A 16,950-nucleotide genomic window follows, 5' to 3' on the forward strand; every position below is an offset into this window, starting at 1 on the left:
GCTGGAGAGGAGGGCTATCAGATATCCGGGTCTGCCACAGCATACAGTCGGCAAAAATGTAAACGCTGGCCTCACCGGATCCCTCAAGTCTATACCATGCAATACATAATCAACGAGCCCTGATCCCCGCTCCTTCCTGTTTTCCTCTCTCCATCTGTCCGCGTCCGTAAATGCCACTCATAGCCACAGTTGCTTCGCGGCTCTAACACGGAATGAAACAAAAAACGTTACCAACGAACTCGACTCTCGAAAACGAAGTGCGGGAAGAGGAACGCACAGACAAACACATAGCAGTCCCTATATTTTACTCACGACGAAGGGGTTCACTACTGAATCGTGCACCGGTACTCGCGTTGTGCATTTGTTTCCGTGTCGTTCGTCCCGCCCGTGGGTTTCTAACCCATGTTCACCAACTTAGCCGGTGAGCGCGCTCCTGAAGACTTCCCATGGCTGCCACGTGACGCTTCCAACGAAAAGGAAACCTGTTTTCCTAACCTTGACTCTCCCAGCCGGCAACTGGCTTCCTGTTATGTGTGTTTCTTCATACGACACAGGCGTCTTTCAGTGTGCTCGTGAAACACTCTTGTTTCATCGTCGCCCTCTTCTTGCAAATTCCAAACGCAACGAAAACAGCATCTTCCTCGTTCGCCCCACTGAGAACGCCGTCACCAATTAGACGCCCTCCGGAAGTTTTCCTTTCGATGTTGATGTCTGTTCGTAAGCGGTGCTTGAGAGTGGGCGCAGAGGCCAAGCGAATGCATAGGATTCCCTTTGTTCGACGCGAGCGCAGCGCGGCGCGCAGCGCCAGTCTTCTTTCTCTAACTGCGTAAAGATATCAGACGCTCATGAAGTTTGGACAGACCCCTGGTGAGGTGAGTGGTCGTTTGAACAGTGTATTGCGTGCTGAGCTTTTTTAGGCATGGGATATGGGGGACTCAATGTACTCTAGATATTCTTCCAGCATGTTTGGCAGTTTACAAAATATTTAACGACAATATTTTGTAACCTTTCCCAGATGTTTATGCTGTCGTTAGAACCGATGTTTCATTCTTAGCTGGTTTTGTCGTCAATAGGAACTGTTACTGCGCCAGTGCACCTTGATGCGCGATCAAGCAGTTGTTCCATCTTGGAGGAACAGGTTCTGATAATTGCGTGCTCTGAGAAAGTACAAAAGAAGGGATACTCGTCACTAATGTCTTTTCACTAACTTTTAGCGCTTGACTCGCACTATATACTTCGCGCTATATACTACACTATAGAAAATGTCGCGATCTTTCTAGTCCTCATATTAAGCAGGCTGGACTGGTAAGGCTTCAAGTATTTTCCACCTATACGATGCGCCACTCATGCACGATTGTTCTTTTATTTTCTATTTTCATTCAGATGTCATATTAGCCATTTCATGTACTTTTACGTACACATGAATGTGGCAAAGCCTGAGGATAATGATGAAGATAAACCTAACTTTGGCATTACTCAGTCAGTACGAATGATAGCTATAGTTCCTTTCCATTTTTTTTTCTTTTTTATAATCAATCCATCGATAGCTATAGTGGTATTCAAACAAAGAACGGCATATCAAGTGCTTAAGGAATATTCTATAATAATATATTCTTATTGCATTTAACTATGAAAATAACTTTTGTCAAACGCAAGTGTGATCCGAACAAACTATTTATACCATACAACGTTTCAGACACTATATTGTCTTGTGATGGTTAAGAGGCCCCGGCGATTCCGTTCTTATAAGCTGAACATGACTATAGGTCCTTCCACGAAGTACAAAAGTACGACACACCTAGTTATTTTTGTAGAGAATCGTCGACGTCTTGTCAAATCGTTTAATTTCCAGTCATGTGCATTTGTGTCTGTGTGTGTGTGTGTGACTTCCAAACGTACATGTTGTGTCCCCGCAATCCCCGCAAAGTAAAATGCTTGTACTATATTGCGAAGAAGCAAGCGAGCTGGTGACCAGAGTGTAGACAGTAAAAACAGGGAAGCTATTCTTTCTTTCGACTTGACCTTGTTTTGCCTACAAATTTGTTCGTCCGTGTAATAAACGTTCAGCTGCGTTTAAGACTTTGTCTTTGTGTGTGTTCGTTTTTGTTAGCTCCCTATGGTCTCGGGGTTTTACTGTGATGCATCCATGTATTTTCGAAAATAACCCACACATTGCATTGCAGTATACGTATTAAAGCGTAAGCCATAGTATTGGACAGTGTTCCTTTACCTCACTGCAGAATTCAATTGTAACGTGACAAAAAACACGGCTACAAGGAAGCACCCGCTTCGTTGTTTACAGGAGGGGGCGATACAGCCCTCCTGGTATATTGCGATGTTGCGAGAATAGCTAAAAATGTGCTGTTTACCTCAGGGTCTTTCGCCCTTCTTTTTCCTGTTGCAACACGGTTCATTCCTTCAGCGTGTGTTTTTTTTTTTTTTTTGCGCTGTCAACAGTTTATGCGCAGGGGTTCGAGCGCGAAATGCGCTTCTGACAAGCATTTTAAGGTCGTTCTTTGCTGGTGCTTACCAGCGCCGCAATGAAGAAGATGGGGTGAAAATTTTGTCTGTTTTACTTCTCTCTTGAAAGATAATATGTCGAAGTGTCAGAATGCAGAATGCAAAGCTGCAGCGCAGCCAGACCTTTCTTTCTTCTTCTTCTTCTTTCCTTGTTATCATCGTTACTATTTAGAAGGTGTTGACGGTTCCGAGGGCATCGCAATTTGAAAGGAATCCAGGTCAATATTTTAAGGGTTTGCAGTGCCGTTTGCAACCCTGCACGGCATCTGTGTGGCATCACTTGCAGAATGCAGAGAAAGAGAAAATATTGAAAAAGAAGAGGAAACTGGAGAAAGATGGAAGTCACTGGAAACGTTCGCCAGCTGTAGGACTCGAACCCACATCTTCTGGATTACCGATCCAGGGCTCTACCAATTGAGCTAAGCCAACACTTTTTTTTTTCGACTTCCAAGGGCGCGTCATCTGAAGGGACAAACTAACCACTCTCTCACTCATCCCTCTTTCACTCTTACATTTTTCTCACTCATACACACATTCACACGACGGGATCGACGCAAGCGTCATCTGTTGAACATGAGAAATTGATGTTCTGAGGCTGGAACACATAGAAAGGACAAATACATACAAAGCCTCAAAGTGCCTAAGAAATTAATGCTGAAAGATGGAAGTCACTGAAAAGTTTAGCCAGGCTGTAGGACTCGAACCCACATCTTGTGGATTACCGGTACGCTCTAAAAATTGACTGGATAACTGGTACACTCTAAAAATTGACTGTACTCTTTGGCGCTCTGCCAAACGCGTATGAAATGCGATAGCATTACTAGCATTACAACCAAGGAGGAAAGAAAATAAGGAGCGAGTGTGACGTCATTCACGCGATTCCGGGAGTTTGGGTGAGGAGAAAAAAACTAGGACAAAGAATTCTCCTCTCCCAGCTCGCTGCAGCTCGATTTCACTATAACGCTGGTTAACTCGAACTCAATTCTTTTTCACAAAGTTAAGTGGTGACGTAAGAATGTCTCAGTGACAATAACTCCCTTTTGTGAAGCAGAGTTAAGCGTTATAAATTCAAGTAAAAGGACCGTTGATCTCGATTCAAATGATAAACCGGACCGATCGTGTAGCTGAATTGAACGTAACTGTTTCTCCTTCAAGTTCATAGCGTGCAGCGACACTACTACGAAATTCAGTGCATCACTTATCCGTCGCTAGTATCTCGTATGTATGCCGATCTACAAACACGGTCTACGCGATCCACGCTGGCAGCTGAATTGTTCGTCCCAGTTGTGGCGACGTCTCACCGCAGATTGGTCGGATCCGATCACCTGATCTATATGACGTGCACTATATGTCATCAATTCCACTACACTTTCGTGATTCAGAAACAAACAGCTGTGCTCCCTGCTTAGTTTTTCACCCTGCTTGTTTACAACAGACGAAGGACGACGACTTCATTTCGGATGCGAAAGAAATACACTTTCGGGAGTTTGAGCAGATCGTCAGCGCTCTACGGAAACGACACGATAAAGAAAGCTGTCAAATCAAAGATCAACAACGTGGTGTGAGCCACTTCAAAGGAATCAGGCGTTTGACTTCTCATGGTTTCCGAAGCGTTATCGTTAAGACCTTTCGATCTTCGAAAACTCTCCATTTATTCCTAAGACCATGAACCTGAACGTATGTGTGGCACCGTACACGATCACTCGGACTATTCCTCTTCGTCTGGGTGGTCTACAGTTCTGGCAACGCAGAGAATGGGTTTGTTAATGCAAGAGATGTAGTCCACGCAGCGCACACTAGTATAAGGCTCACACTACTGCGTTTCATTGCGTGCATACACATGCGTGCGTATACGTACGACATAAACAATCTGTTGGACTGTCCACATACATGCCGGCACCGCAAGCGTCAGCGAAGGCGCGGCTTTCGGGAGGCGTTATGGCAGAAAGTTCGAAGTAGTCCACGTTTGACTTCGGCGTAACGCAAACTGCAGTTGGTTTGGGTGTAATCAATTAAAGCATTGAAGTGTAATCAATCCTGCATATTTCTTTCTTTCAACTTCCATGCACTCCATGTTTTCTGCGACCATGTTGAAATTGATATGAAACAGAGGAGGAGAAGCGCTGCAGCACGCAAGCGTAGAAGGCGGCGATTCGTTCCCGCTTGCGGCTCAATGTGCACGTCGGGGAAGGTTAAGCTCATGCGAATTCCTTGGGCTCTGCTGCGGAGTGTCTCACACGTGTCTGTTGCCACGATGACTAACGTTCGCCCGCGTCCGCACGCAATGAAACTGAGTAGTGTGAACAACGCTGAACACTTCTCGTGTACACACAATCTATCGTTGTGCCGTTGCGTGTGGTCGGCACACTCACGTCATCCACGATGTCCAAACTGAAGGTATCCTGTGCCGTTCGGCGCTCACGCCAAGTTTCTGCGTGCCGACGTTTACGATCGACTTCGGCCAGTGTGCGTATGATGGTTCGGTTCGGCAGTACTAGTAGGCGGGTAACGAATAGTTATACGGAAGTATTTCGAGGCTTAATAGGGTTTAGTATTGATGCAGCGTCACGCGTATTCCGCCCCCTCCTTCGGCAGCAACAGTAGTGCGCTTTGCCGGACGTCGTTTCCTGGCATTCTCGGCGGCGTGTCCCTTACGTTCATTTTGTTTAGCGAGCTCACCCGCATCTCCCGCAGCAGTGGCGGAAAATCTGCCAGCTCTATACTTGCGCGAATGCTCCGCAGTTCGTCGTTTACACCGTCACTCCGTGGTGTCGGACGACATTGACGACATTGCATGAAACGCACTGTGTAGACGCTAGAGAGTTTCAGCAGGTCGCAAGCGCTCTAAGAAAACGATGCAATAAAGGAACAGATGAAAGAGGTGTGTGTGTCCCTGCCTCAGAACAATAGATCACCCGCTATTTGCAAATAGTCTACGTCGCAACGCCAGATGTCGCGTCGTGTCATTGGCAAACTAACGCCACGTGCGTTGGTCGCCGCTGATCGCGAGAGTTGTTTTGATAGTCGTTCACGATGATGGATGCTATTGCGCGAAGGAGAAACGAAGGAAAACTTCATGTGCGAGGCAGATACCGCGACGGCAACAACAACCACGTGCGCTTGTTTTGGCAACGATCCACTCTTTCCCAATCTCATGATATTCTAGATGTGACGTGTCGCGGCTGGTGGTCTATTACTTTCCAGCAATAAAAATCCGCAAACCAAAGATCCGCAGCATGAGGACAGCAACTTAAAAGGAATCAGGTGTTTGGCTTATCGGGATTTAGGAGCCGCTATCGTAAAGACCTTCCAACCTGCTAAAGCCGGATTCACACTGTCTTCTTCACCACCAACATCGTCACCATCTCCACTCATCAACCTTTTCTCCATTTTTTTTTTTTTTTCTGCGAAAGTCGTGACGTTGCCCGCTCTGGCGTGGCCAAATACGGCAAGCAGGGACATTCATCACCACACCACCGGATTCACACTAACGTTTTTCGCGTCCGTGTTTTTAAGGGAGGCAAAACGGACCCATTGGAACCTATCGGGCTCACTCTCAGAAAGAAGGGTGGAGCAGTTACACCTTTCAGGAGGTAATAGTTGTCGCATATGTTGTGCCTAAAAGTTTGCAAAGTTCTACCTGCTACCTATACGAATGATAGGGTTACCGCTTCTCATTCGGTGAGCGAGGGGAGCGTACGCCTTTTTGTAGCAATTTGGATATATGATAATTGCTTTTACCACCCTTTTACGTCCTTTATCAGACGCTATGTTGACATAGGTGGTAACTATAGAAGTTACCACTTTTTCACACCCTTTTTTCTTAGGGTGCTGGTATGCCATTACATTGTGTTTTTGAAGCACGCGGACGACGAACGGTCGTGTGAAAAGGCCGTGTGAATCCGGCCTAAATCTCTGCTCGCCAGAACGATTCTTATCAGCCAAGGCGTGCAAGAAAGAAACGAAAGAAAGGAACAAGGGGGAGATAGCGCATCGCGTGAACGAAAGGACCCCTTTCCACTGACGCTACCCTTGACGAGGCCCGAAAACGCGCTATCGCATTGAAAACAGCACTTTACCGCGTAGCACGCTGTGCGCCAACCATGACTATGAATGATAGGGTTACCGCTTCTGATTCAAGGAAATAGAGAACGTACACCTTTTTCTGTCACTCTGGATATATGATAATTGCCACAAAAAGGTGTACGCCCCCCCCATCACTCTAGATTCTAGAGTGATGGGGGCGTACACCTTTTAGGGGGCGTACACCTAGAATAAGAAGCGATAATCCCAGCATTCATGGCAATGGTTGGGGCACAGCGTGCTACACTCTTAAAAATGATGGTGGAGGTGGTGGTGGTGGCGGTGATAGGGCTTGCCGTTGTTAATGTTAATTGTCACAAAAAGGCGTACGCCTCCCGTTTTCTACAAATCATGTGAGAGAACGATGCCACTCGGGATGATGGTTGGCTTGGAGCGTGCTATGTGGTGAAGTTCATTTTTAAGAGTGTATGCGGTGAAGATCAGTTTTTAGAGTATACAGCGAAATGTCCATACTTCCACGCCGGGAGAGCAATTCCAAAACACTACCCTGTACAACAGATCGGGCTGTGCCTCGCTTTAGCGGGAGATGGCTGACCGCCTGGCAACCTGCGTTACTATGGAAACGCCGAGACTCTACTGTATTCTCATCGGTTTCAAATGTCCATGGAGAAAAAGAACGCAGACTTCTCTTCCGTGTGATATCTAGTCAGCGATATGCAAATCATCACACTACAGGCACCTCAAGTCTGTCACAGTACGACAAATATTTGGGTGTGTTTTCGTTTTCTTTTTTTTTTTTCGACTATCGAATTTGGTTGTTTGCAGCTGTGTTTTGGTGGGGAAAGAAATTGAGACAAGAGAAATCATCCAGGCTCAGAATTGGCAACTTCCGTAAGAGAGAAAGGTAGATGAGAAAGGCAATAAAGAAGGGGAGCATCGAAGACAGAGGACAGACACAACGTGTAACGCGGGGGCAGCATTTCTCAAAACGTGCGACGTTTTCCCGTCTCCCAGGAATCGGTCACATACCAAGTAACGCAGCTGTAGCTGCGAACACGGGGGTTCTATGGACGGGCAGACACTGACCAAGCGAAGTTTCAGGCGAAGCGTCAGGATGGTAGCAACTGCATTGAAATTGCCACGGGCTACGATAAAAAGAAGAAGAATATTCATATAAAATGGTTGTCCAATGGACAATCTATCTACTACACCCTGCCTATAGAACTACAACGACTGCATTGAAATTGCATACGTATTTTAACTAGAAAATTCTATAAATTTTCTACATGCAAATCATGAATGAGGAAAGTTTTCTTCTACACACTGCGGACACAAAACACAATTGCTCTCATTCATGGTCGTCAATTCAAAGTACACAGAATCTGCTAGTTAATACTAGCTTTATACAAATTCAATGCATTTTCTATGTAGTATGTAGCCCCTGCATAGGGTATCAGGCTGTCCATAGCGAGTGTGTAGGAAGTAGAAAATCATTTTCATACGGGATATACTCAGACCATCCTAGCTGTTCATGGGCACCATAAAATAAAAAGATGAATTGCAGTGAACTTAAACTGAGCAAGTGACGCAAGGTAATTACATGATATTTCGATTGAACGAGAAGAGGTCGAGACATACCACAGTAAAACCTACGGGAGTTAAATGAATGGCCACCTTTTTTCGAGTACGCACCCCCCCCCCCCCCCCCCATTCTTAACCCAACTCACCAAAAAGTTTTTTTCTTTTTTCAAAATGTCGTGTAAAATATGTTAAAGATTAACTGCAAAGATAAACCGTAATGAGCTCGTAAATATGTCAGCCTCGCAACCGCGAGCTTCAAGTAACAAGTCACAAATGCCCTTTCTATCGTACACGCTTAAAACAGAGCTTCACCGCATAGCACGTTCCTAGCCAACCGTGATCTCAAATGAGATCGTTATCTGCCCTGGCTAACGAAACGAGCAACTTTGTCGATGCTTTGCTGTGGTCACAATTTGTGCTCCTCGTGAAGCTTCTTCTTTTGCACGTTGCGAGCGCTCACGTGTTGTGATGTCACCGCCCTGAGCGAAGAGCAGGCTGGCAGCGAGGCTGCATCTTCTCCGACCAATAGGACTGTTTCATTTGTTCCGATGGCTCGCATTCTCGTGCTCTCATGCATGCTCATTGCGTTCCAATGTTTGTTCCCAGGCTCGTTCATCATCTTCTTTTTCTTCCCGTCTCAATATATGGCTCGCTAGTCGTGTGAAAATATATAAGGATATAAGGATAATCGTCGAGCAATACGCAAAAAATTGTAAATCATTTTCCTGCCCTGACGATGGTGTCGGGTGAGAATGGTCTTAAGTATGATACGAGAACTAGTGTGTGCTGAGTTCTAGGGCACGTGGGAGTCCGAGACCAGAAAGGAAAGACGTAGTGCTATCAGAAGTATCAAAAGAAGAAAGAGGAGGAGGCTGCCCGTTCTCCTCAACGTGTACACTTATTTCATTAACTTTATGTAAATTTTTCCTTCAAGCATGGAAGTACGCGCAGCCTTACTGTCAGGCTTCATAAACAGTGCGAACAGCATTTCTTCCCGGACGGAACAACTTTACAAAATCTATCTGGTCCAATTGAAAGGCATCCTGACGCCTAAAATAAAATAAATTCGCAGTGCAACGTTTTTCTAGTGAGCTTGAACAGAGCGTTAGTGAACTGTTTTAATTCCATGTTAGCACCCCGAAGCAAGAGAATGTTATGGAACTATTCAAGACAATCGACCTCAGAAAATCCACAGAATCCTTTGCTCTTCACGTTCATTACTACATCAACACTATGTCCGCAATGTACTATTAAAAAGAACAATTCGAACACTACTATATGCATTTAACACTACGGTGTGAAGTACACGGTCGCAAGTCCTCACAAACGGTGCGGACAGCGTTTCTTGGCGGACGGAATAACTTTACAAAATCTGTCTCGTCCAGTTGAAAGGAATCCTGACGCCATCACGTCCATGGGGCACAGTTACCCGCTTGTGTGATCGTCCATGCGAAGAATCACTCCGCCATCTTTCTTGGGCAGCTTCAACGTCAGCAAGTCGTTGCGAATAACGAAACGAAGAAACTTATCGACGCCCTACTGTGGCACAATCTCTGCTCAGCTCTGCTGTTCAGCTTCTTCGTTGAGGCTATCGTGCTCGTAACGAGCCGTTAGTGATGTGATGTCACCGCCCTGAACGAACTACGGCTGCCAACGAGGCTGCAATCTTGTCGACCAATGAGGTTGTTTAATTTTGTTTGGATAGCTCGCATGGTTTGTCTATGGCTTGTCGTTGTCACGTCTTCGTCTTCTTTCTCGTCGTCATCTGCATCTTCTCGAGAATATCTCACAGCCCTCATGTAACCACTGGTGTAAATACGATGAAAGGGGGAGCATGTCATTTTGTACACAGTCCTGGAGCAATACATGTTCGTTTGTGCAGAAATTCCGTTTCTGCAAATCTCCAAATAAAGATGTTTCACATTCTAACGAGTGGGTGGACCCACTCGTTAGGCAAACGATCTCATTCGATCGTAACTGGACCGAGAGATTACGCCCTTGTCACCCTACACCACATGCTCCTGCCCTACACCACATGCTCGAGCTCCCGAGTGCCTCGCGCCTCGTTAGATCATGAGCCATGTAGGCGACGAAGCCTGTGAGCACGTGAACACATTCGTTGGCAGACAACACCGTCGGCCGTTACGCGAGCAAGAGTTTACGCCTTTGTCCCGTTAACGAAAAACGCACGTCACGCGTCACGTGGAACGTGTCACGTGTTCGTGTTAACGAGAGCTCCGCCCCTCGTTGGCTCGCGAACGATGGAAGTGATTAAGCCCCCAGGGCAGATAACGATATCATTCAAGATTATGGTTGGCTAGGAGGGTGCTATGCGGTGAAGTTCATTTCTAAGAGTGCACACTCTAAAAACAGAGGGGGGGGGGGGGGGGGGGGGGGGGTGCCGAAATTCGCTCCGAGATCGAACGGTGTCGGCGCGCTGCGGAGAACAGAGAACTATCGCAGTGTGGACGCGTCGTCTGCTTTTACACGTTTATTCCGCGTTCAGTGCATAAGGGGAACCGAATAGTGTCGTACCATCGCGGCACAAGTGATCTTCCGGTGAATACACACAAGAATTACGAAAAAGAACCATCAAATCCGAACATCGGCCCACGTCTTATCCACACTAGAATGGTGACAGTGTCGCCCCCTATAGGTCGATCTCGCAGCGAATAGCTCGCCGTTGCTGGCCACACACGAGTGCATGTCGTCACGACTAAAGAAAGTAAGATGAGAGTTGAAGGGTGAGGTACAGGCTGGAGGAAGGAGAAACACAGTCTAAACACAGAGGTGGTGATGGTGGCGATGGTGGTGAAAGGGCTCGCCGTTGTCGGCCTCACAGAGGTAGGCAACATCACGACTGATGCTCTGGGGCAATGTCCGTCCTGGGCCGACTTCTAAGGGAACTATGCCGACATATGTCGGAAAGCGTATGAGGAAAACCCAAGAAAAACCCCAGACAGCACAGCCGACACCTGGATTCGAACCCGGGAGCACATAGCACGCTTTTAGCCAATCATCATCCCGAATGACATCTCTCTTCCCCCTGATTCGTTGGCCCCGCGCTTTCTACAACCCATTGGGGAGTGATAAAGCTATCATTCTGTGCAATGGTTGGCATTCACTGTGTGGTGAAGTTCTGTTTTTACAGTGTAGCCAACCATCAACCCGAATGACAACGTTCTCCTCCTTGATTTGATGAAAACGGGGGGCATACGACATTTTTGTGGCAATTATGAACTGTATAATGTCACCAAAAATGGCGTACGCCACCCTTTTTCAGAGAATCAGGGGAAAGAACGATGTCACTCGGGAAGATGGTTGGGTAGGAGTGTGCTGTGCGGTGAAGTTCATTTTTAAGAGCGTACGCGATGCACGGATAACGTACATTGTTAATTTCAAATTCTTCTTTCAGTGTAGGCGATGCCGAAGAATGCACTGGCTGTACTGATCTTGTCCAGTCTGCTGCTCCTACTTGCGGTGCTTCTTTGCTCCATTTGGTGCCTGTGCAGGCGAAGCGGGACGCCGCCCACCGTCCAGGCAGCTGCAGTATCACAGGTCGTCAGCAGAGCTGTCTTAAGTGCCATCACCTGATGGCATCTATTGAGACAATATTCACTACACTGCGACATGGTAAGCCAGTTGCTGCGCAATCGTAAAACAGATGGTGGAGCTGAAAGAGCTGGCCGTTCTCGGCCTCACAGAGGTGGGCAACGTTACGACTAACGCCCTGGGGGGAATGTGCGTCCTAGGCCGACTTCTAAGGGTACTGTGCGGACATATTCAATTCACCACGCAATTTCACCACAAAAGACGGGCCAACCATTGCACAGAACGATACCCTTGTTTGTCTTGAATTGTGCAAAGCGCCGACGTGCCGCTTTTTGTGACAATGTTTGTGTGACGAATGTCACAAAAACTGTACGCCTCTCGTTTTCAACAAAAGCAGGAGAGAGAACGATGTCATTCGGGATGATGGTTGGCTAGCTGCCTGCAGATGGTGGTGGTGATGGTGCTTGTGCTGAAAGGGCTCGCCGTTGCCGGCCTCACAGAGGTGGACAACGTCACGACTGACGCCCTAGGGGAATGTGCGTCGTGGGCAGACTTCTAAGGGAACTGTGCTGCCTGCAGAATTTGATCGCATAACACGCTCCTAGTCAACCATAATCTCGCGTGAGATCATTCTCTCTAAATTGTTAAAATCGAGAGGGGTACGCCTTTGTGTGACACTTACGCAGAAATGTTAATTGTCACAAAAGCAGTACGCCCCGCACTTTCCGCAAATCAGAAGTATTGAAGGTACCTCTGTTCAATGGTTGGCCTTCAACGTGTTATGTGGTGAAGTTCTGCTCTAAGAGTGTATATACTCCTAAAAATGAGGGGGGGGGGCGAAATTGCTCGCCGTTGCTGGCCGCACACGAGTGGGCATCGTCACGGCTATAGCAAAAAAAAAAAAAAAAAAAAAAGAAAGAAGAAAAGAAGGGAGGGGAAGATGAAAGTTGAAGGGTGAGGTATAGGCAGGATGAACGGTACTGATGAGACGGAAGTGCACTGGGGATGAGAAGTGCACTGTAGAGGGGTGAGTTGGGTTGATAAGAAAAAAAAAAAAAATGGAGAGATAGGCACTCATTACAAGAGCCGGCTACTCCAGATCACTTAGGAAAACACAAATGGCTATCTACAATAAAACCAATGAGTAACAAAGACACTCAGTCAGTCACTCACACACACTGTCCACACACGCAGTCCATCCACTTTGCACGATGCCTGTTTCTTGGACGAAACCCACGAAGTTGCGAGTTTTGGTAGTTCGTTCTGCAGAAGAACCTTCGGCGAATAGCATGTCCGCCACTACGCCAGGCATGGAGTGTGGGAGGTGGGACTCCCGCATAGTATGCGCGGCATTCTGTCAAGATATGTTCGATAGTTTCCGGATGATGACAGTGACTGCAGCTGGAATCCTCACTGGAGCCGATCTTGGATACCTGCGAGTTCTGATCGCAGATCCCGTGCGTAGCCGATGGAGCACTGTCTGTATGACTTTCATGGGAAGAGAAGGTCGGTGATTTTGCATGATGTCCTGTATGCCAGGATGACGCACTTCAACTAGCTGCTTAACGGCCATGTGCCTGTCGATGTCGGCCAGAACTGGTAAGGATGGGCTGCAGCTAAAGTGTAGTGAGGACGCTAGGTGTTCCGCTCGTTCGTTGCCACTGATGCCAACATGAGACGGGATCCATTGGAGAGCAAGATCAGCTCCGATTAGTTGATGTTGGGCACACGACTTCCTTATAGAGCGAGCTAGGATGCTATCACACATGAGCTAGGATGTTATCACACTTTTCGAGTCCCTAAGTAAAACGGCCTTAACTATTCCTATCACTTGGACCGCAGCAGCTGCGTGTAAAAGAGCCAGGAGTTCGGCAGTCGAAGATGATACAGAGTAACTAGTTGATTCCCCTTGCCATGCCACGTTCATTGATGGGATGTAGTACGCACTGGTAGCGCTTCTGACACGGTCGTCAATGGAACCATCTGTGAACACCAGAGTATGCGAGTGGTAGACGTCACTTATCAGGTTCTCAGCCGCCATTCTGGCCACCAGGGGGCTGGACTCACTCTTCTTCTGTAAACCTGGGATGTGAAGCGTTGTGGCGGGCACGAACTCACGCCATGGCGGCGTAGGTGAACTAGCTGGGAGTCGAGGTAGGGCCCCACTATTGGCCAGAGAACTAGTGGCGAACATACAGCCAGGCGCCCTAGGGATGTCTGTGTCCTTCGTTCGAGATCCGTGAAGAGGGGGAACGGTTACTGAGAAATGTTGCCGCGTTATTCAAAAACCGGAGCCCTCTGAGCTCCGAGTGGACACTGACAGGCTTTTCCTTTGCTTCCAGGTACGTTTGGGTGACGCTAGAAAACGAGCCTTTTTTTTCTGAAAAGGAGCTGATTGATTGGTTGATTTGTAAAAGAAAAAAATGGAGATGTTAGTCTCGAGCCACTCGGGACTTGCTACTCCAGGACGCGTTATTCAGAAACGAAAGGGAAACTACACAAATCTATACACTTTGAAACGGAATCGATGAAAACATCACCACAAAACATGGTACCGAATGCAACAGTGTAGGAGAGTTCCGGTGCGAAATCTCAATGCACAAAAAACAAAGAGCGTCACAAAGTGTCAAAGAGGTCCGTCGATGGTTTATTCACGCCGATTACACAGGTGTCACAGATGAAAATCAATATCGCCGCCCATTTACACGAGGGTGGCATGCCTCTGCCTTCAAAACGACCTTTCTCCTTTCATTTCTTTCGTTTTGACGATGTACGTTCGCAAGTAAGTTCGCAAGCACTGAATTTATGCCATTCTTGATAGAAAGTTAACAGTTTCACCCGGGAGTTAGCAACCTCGACTATGTTGACACAGGTCCACGCAGACGAAATTGCTGTCTCACCCATCATAAGCAACTGTCTTTCGAGATACTGCCTCACCTCACTTCCAACACGGTCGACCAACATCATCACGGAGCACCACTGCCTAGACTCTATGGTGTCCCTGCATCGGGCCCTCCTAATATCTTGTTCTGCAATTGCTGTGAACAGAACCCGGAGCTTGCCTTCTGTTGTACCGTACAGTCTTGTCTGGAGCCCAGCAGGGAGCCGCAAGCGATATTTTCGAGATAGTATAGACCATACTCTGCGGGCCACAGGGTATTCACGGAAAACATGTACTGCGGACTCTTTTCGGCATCGCACGCAGGTGGATGTCCGAGAAACTCCCGGACAGCTGAGTCGATCCCGCGTTGGTAGTGCATCCCAGGCAGTGCGCCATCGCAGGTCTTGAACAGAACTTGGTAGCCATAGCGGCGCGACGGCGCCCCAGCGGTATCCAAGACGGGGCTCATCTTGAATGCGGGCCATAACAAGCGCCTCTGATATTTTTGTTAGAGGCGTTTCTTTGGCATCGACGCCTTCTAGGCGTTGTATTGTGGAGTAGTGACCTAGAATAACAGCGTAATGAGCAGCCGGAATTTCCGCTTTAGAAGACATGTTCAAGGAAGCCTTACACTTGTTGTATATGTAACACCGTTTCAAGTAGTGGCGTTAGCTACAACACTGCATGTGCAGTTCGTCGTTTCGTGTTTTACGATGGTGGCGGTGGTATTGCGCAGTGATCGAGTTACTTGCGTTGGTGTCTAAAGGTGTGTGTGCTGCTCCAATCAACGTTGGTGCTGTTAAGTAGACGAGAAGGCAGAGCATGCACAGAGAGCAGGGACTGCACCATGTGGCAGTATCGGCAACGCACGAATGCCATAAATCAATCATATAATGAAATAATATAAATAAACAATAAAACACAACTATAATTAAATACATTCAGGGTGCGCATGTTAGTATCGCTGGTGTGCCTCCGTAAGTGTATATAGAACCCACATCATGTGTACATAGCCACACTCATGTACATAATATCGTGTGCATTTTCTCATCGGAATGAATTGTAAAGAGTGTAATAGTGTACTAGTGTTGACAGACGTTAAATAAATTTTCTCAAACAATCAATCACAAGGCTCTGCTACGAGAGAACTCCTAAGAGCTGCCGGTGCGGTGGCATCGAAAATGAAAAACGGACGGACGGACGGTGTCAGGGGACGAAAACGCATTCTACGTCTAATGACTCTGTTAACCCTTGATCGGAGTTGCTCGCAATTTTCTTCCACCTTAGGAAAACCACGTTATTCGTAGCCGTCGTTCAGTTGTCAATGATCTATAATCCGTCTATCTCTCAATTGCAGACTTCACAAGACGCCGTCAAGGAGTGGATATAGTACAATGGTAGAAATGAACGGGATCTCAGTATTAGCCATCGGGTTGTTCGCCCTCTTCATCCTGCTATTCATCGCCTGTTGTGTGTGCTACCCAAGACGTGGCCATAAACGAACAAGTAGTTCCAAAGCCAGGAGTCTCAATGGGAAACCACGTTACGCCAAACAGTTCGACAGAAGTTTGTCGTCTGGCAGCGGCCATTTCTATGCAGCCGACATTTATGATCACAGTGACGTTAGTATAAGCGTTGACAATGAAGGCACTGAATCAGTAAGTGATTGTTGTTCGGGAAGCGGTGCTGATCCAGGAGGTGGTGCCGGTGATCCGGGTGATAGCGGAGGAGGTGGCTGCGATTCGGGCGGCCACTGCGAAGACTGATACAGAGATGTGACGACTAAAAGAATTGTGTGTGCTACCGATGTGCCGGATACAGATTCTGACCAAACACTTGTTGTAATGGCAGATGGAGCAGGTTCGGAATTGCTTCCATGAGTTTGAGAAGCTAGACACCCCTTCAATAAGTGGGTAGTCAAGTGAAGTGTGCGATCCAAATAGAAAACATCACGATGCTTCGGGGAATTCAAAAATGTTTCAAGAACCATCAGAGCTCCTGATACCCATCGAAAGTTGCCGTACGGTTAAGAACTTCTGGCAACAAAGACCAATCACCTGCCACAGGCATCAACAATACTCTTCATAACGTGTGACACAGACTACATCTCGTGGAACTATAATGTTGTGCGCACAACTGGTACAAAGTGTATATTGACTGATGTAGAAGGTGTCTCATGGAACAAAATATTTTTTTTTTTACAAGTCGCTGAACGAATGCACCAAAAGTTGACTATTAAATTTGGGACCGTCAGTATGGGACACGCCTGAGGAGGGACTAAATCGTTTATGCAAATTGAACTGCTTTCATTCAAATTTCAACCTGGCCTCAATTGGAGAATCGTAGGTTATCACGAATTATTTCCGAAAGCA

The 16,950-nt window shown here is 47.0% G+C and overlaps 1 long non-coding RNA gene across 1 annotated transcript; it reads left to right on the forward strand.

Annotated features, from left to right (window-relative positions):
• The first annotated feature begins 466 nt into the window (after positions 1 to 466).
• LOC135399076 (uncharacterized) lies at positions 467 to 16,839 on the forward strand. The gene is made up of 3 exons (XR_010424180.1): positions 467 to 872; positions 11,561 to 11,778; positions 15,936 to 16,839. It is a non-coding gene; the product is annotated as an uncharacterized LOC135399076 (long non-coding RNA).
• Positions 16,840 to 16,950: the final 111 nt, after the last annotated feature.

The sequence above is a fragment of the Ornithodoros turicata genome, chromosome 1, assembly GCF_037126465.1.
Source record: "Ornithodoros turicata isolate Travis chromosome 1, ASM3712646v1, whole genome shotgun sequence".
Lineage (NCBI taxonomy): Eukaryota > Metazoa > Arthropoda > Arachnida > Ixodida > Argasidae > Ornithodoros > Ornithodoros turicata.